This window comes from Rhea americana, unplaced genomic scaffold (genome assembly GCF_003343005.1).
Source record: "Rhea americana isolate MKP2758 unplaced genomic scaffold, rheAme1 scaffold_107, whole genome shotgun sequence".
Taxonomy (NCBI): Eukaryota; Metazoa; Chordata; class Aves; order Rheiformes; family Rheidae; genus Rhea; species Rhea americana.
The window spans coordinates 162,528-166,523 of NW_028185117.1; positions in this window are offsets into that span (position 1 = coordinate 162,528).

Sequence of the window (3,996 nt, forward strand, 5' to 3'; positions counted from 1 at the left end):
GAAGTTCTTCTAGCATGACATAATGCGTATAGTCAAAGAGTTCATCCAAATAAATTATATGTTAGATGGTATTTTTAAAGAAAAGAAAAAGGATTTTTGTGGTTTTCTTTTAATTGAAATACTATGTACTTAAGTTGACCACATGATCTCCAATAATTGTCAGTGTTCTGAAGTTTACAGTCCAGGGCTTATCAGGAAATGCTGAATACATTTACATTACAGTGATATTTAATTCTCAGCAACTTTTGATTCTGTTTAGCTCTGGGTAACTCAAAATCCATTAAAAATTAAATGTATTTATATAGAGATGTGTGTGCGCACACACACATACACACACTTTTAAAGCTTCAGATATTCTTTGGCCATCATTTTTAAAAGAAAGAGTTTAATGTCAGATTCCGGTGTACATATTCTGGACATGAAATAACTGGATTTTCAAAGCTGTTAAATATTCATCAATTGGTGGATGCTAAGGACTTCTAGAAAGTGATTTGTTTTTTCTTGTAGAGGCCCTTTTCAGCAATAATAATAAATCTATGGGACTAAGGCATTTGCTTCTATTAAGTACATAATAGATTTCTCTGTGGAATGATCACTTTTGAAAAATACTCTTTTTTTTATAAATGAAATCATAGTTATGTATTTGTCTCCCTAAGAGCTGGTTCCTGCAAAGAAACTGTGTCTGACCTACAGCTGAAATTCCCATGCTTATTTAGTACTGTGCAATGCGGAAAATCTAGCCACTAAGCTTGGGTCCACATTAGCTGTATTTTGCCAGAAGAGCTTAGGCCAGTGCTCTATGTTATTGTTATGTATTATTTGTTTGATGCCTACATGCTTTGGTCACAGGCCAGGATCCCAGAGGTCAGATGCYATTCAAGCCTAACACAAAATGATAGCCCTTCCCCTACAAGCAGATTGAATTTAAGAAAACAGAACACAACTGATGTTCTCCTCATGCATTCACAGCATGCACCAGCACTGTTTGTCCTGTCCCACCTCATCCAAGCTACCAACAAATAAGCTACGTAATTTACAAGGACCATGTGTTAAGCGCACAGCTATAACTGTGAGGCCTGTCTTTGTTCTGAGTTCAACAGCACTATCTTGCTGAACTTGTAGGACCTGGTTTGTGTTCTGACTTAGGTCCATAAGTATGCATTGGTTAATGTGCTATAACCTGATAGTTCCCATACCTCTATCAGCTACCACTTTCTGACTCATTCCAATTTTGATACTAATCTCACTGCTCCTGCTCTGTCATCACAAGGAAGTGGGAGAATGGCAATGACTCCCTGTGGAAAGCACCCTCTGCATCTGCAATGCAGAATTACCTGTCAGCGGGCACTGAGGCTCAAGCATAAGCTGAGCAACCACCTTGTGAAACAGGCTTGGGCCTGTGCTATCACAGTGCCTCACTAGGTCTCCAGAGGATATATTCACATCAAGCTGAGCTGCTCTAATTACTTGTGAACTTTGAAAGAATTTACGATGAGTAGAGGCAGAAGAACAGACCTGCAAAGCAGGTGCAATCAGAGGGGTGTCTAGACTCCCTCCTGTAATGATTAAGGAGAGAGAGGTACCTCCTCAGCACAGGAGGGCTTGCTCATTCACAGCACAGCAGAGAAGGCTGGTTACAACTGAAATCAGAGCCTGCTTTTTAATCACCCTCACATCTCAGTCTTCTGCAGCTATTGTAATCCCAAGGCATCTCAAATTCAGCTCAGAAATGTTTTACACGTGTAAAGAAGAGAGCTTAAATTCCAATTTCTGAAGATGTTTAGAAGCGTAGGTCTGAAATAAGGGCCCAAGCCATAAAAGGAAATGACAATGCACTAAGACAAGAAATCAAGTATTATAATCTACCAACTCTGGCAGTTGAACCAGATTCCTTAAGGAAGTCAAGCAAAAGGCCTACACTACCACATTTCCTATTGCTAAAGGTCAGCAAGTGGGAAAAACATCCCACAGCCAATGAGCAAGCACCTCTTTTTGTCAGATTTGCAGGGCTATAGCCCTCAAAACAGCTCCAAGCATAATGTTCCTTCCTATTGGAACCTAACCCCGTCCTTCCCAGACAACAGTTTAACTTTTTACCAACTTCAGAGAGGTATGCCGGAGAAGGAAATCCCTGTTTGTCTGTGTTTCTAGCTTGCGGTGTGTGAATTAAATGTTCCATTTAAGGATCAGATAATTAAAACAAAGAAAGCAAGCATCTGCTGAGTGAGGCACCATTTGTTCCTAGGTGCTGGAGACTGCAGTGAGAACCCTGAGACCAAAAGATGTGCTTCGTAGACGCAGTCCTTGATTTCCTCTGGAGCGAAGCTGAGAGTGCAGGCAGGGTACTAGGTGCAGAGTCCTGGGGTGCTCTTGCACATTCCCTGGTTGTCCAGACTCAAGCTGCAGAGTTAACACAAAGAGTGCCTTTAGATACAGCTTAAATACAACTTCTCTATACTCAGTACAAGGGAGCTTGACCTCAACTGAGGTCTATAGGTAGTAGTGAAATATAAAGAATATCCAAGTTACTTGTGCTTATTCTTTCTACTTTCTTTCACAGACATGTAGTGCTTTCTTGGCAGGCCTGCTAGGAGAAAAGTTTAACATGCAAAAAAGCCTCAATTTACTGAGAAACTGTTTAGTTTGAAACTGTACTAATTAGCTGTCTGGAGTCCTGTTTCGTAAGTCATAAACTCATATTTTCTCTTAGTGGTTTCCACAGTTCTGTGACTGGGTACCATCCTGATTTAAGGATCAGGAATTATATCTAATTGATGCTTTTCAGCTCTTCTTTCCCACACTATGTGGGGCAAGGAGCTTTTCTCATGGTAACAGTGCCTTAGCTTTCTATTTTTTGATATTCCTGTTTTCACCCATCCCCAATGCTTTCATGCCCCGATCTAAGACCTCTTGAAATGAAACTGTTCCACAGCATGCAAAAAGGGGGACTTGGTATGCCTGGCATTCAGAAAAGCGTTACCGAAAGTATGGAGTTCCCCCAGCCACGTTGGCACTGCAAAGCTGGTGCCATCAGAGAGGGGTGTCTAGACTCCCTCCTGTAATGAGTAAGGAGAGAGGCACCTCCTCAGCACAGGAGGGCTTGCTCATTTTGGATGTTTAAAATTGGTTAGATGTTATTGGTTATCATGCCCTAAAAGCCCTTGGTATTTTTTTTCATCATCTTCCGAAGGCTGTTGAGAACAATTACTGTCAGTATATACTATATAGATGCGTTCAGCAAAAGGAGATGAACCATACCTATGATGTCTACACCTTGATCATTTGGGTACCTGAAAGATTTGGTGAAAGGAAGCATCAAGGCCAGATATGGATAGGAAAAGAGGGGTGAGAGAAGGCAGGGCAGCACATCTGACCAAACACCCCCCATCAGGCAGTGCAGAGAAAGTGAGTGTGCATCAGAATATCCTTTGCTAACCTAATCTGTGCTTCTGTGAGCACTCCAGACAACTTTTCAACCGCCTAAACCCGAAATATTCACTCTGCTCCACCTTTTCTGCCAAAGTATAATCCCAGAATTGTGCTTTTCAGCATTAGGAATGCACAACATATAGGAATAAGCTGTTTCCTCAGTAGCTGAGCATCCAGTAGCTCCCATTTTGGCACCACAGAAAAAAAGAAGTTTCATAAACAGCAGTGTTGACAACCCAAACGGCTGGATTTAGTTGCACAGGTGGGTGAAGGTGCTTTTAACTCCACATACACCAGGCTTTCAGAAGATGTGGTTCCAGACCACCTCCTTCCCTGAAAAACTGCCCTGTTTTCTCTTCCTTCCTCCACCTATTTACCCACTTCAGGACGCTTTCCCTCAGCTTCGTGCGTTTTACACCAAAATCACTGTACTTCCCCCCGGTTCTCCTCCCCTGGAGGGGGTGAAAAGAGCGCGCGAGACCGCAGCGCAACACCAATCACCACCAGCCGCGCGCAGAACCGCCTCACGCCGGCGCGGCCCAGCCCAACGGCTCCCGTGACGTCACT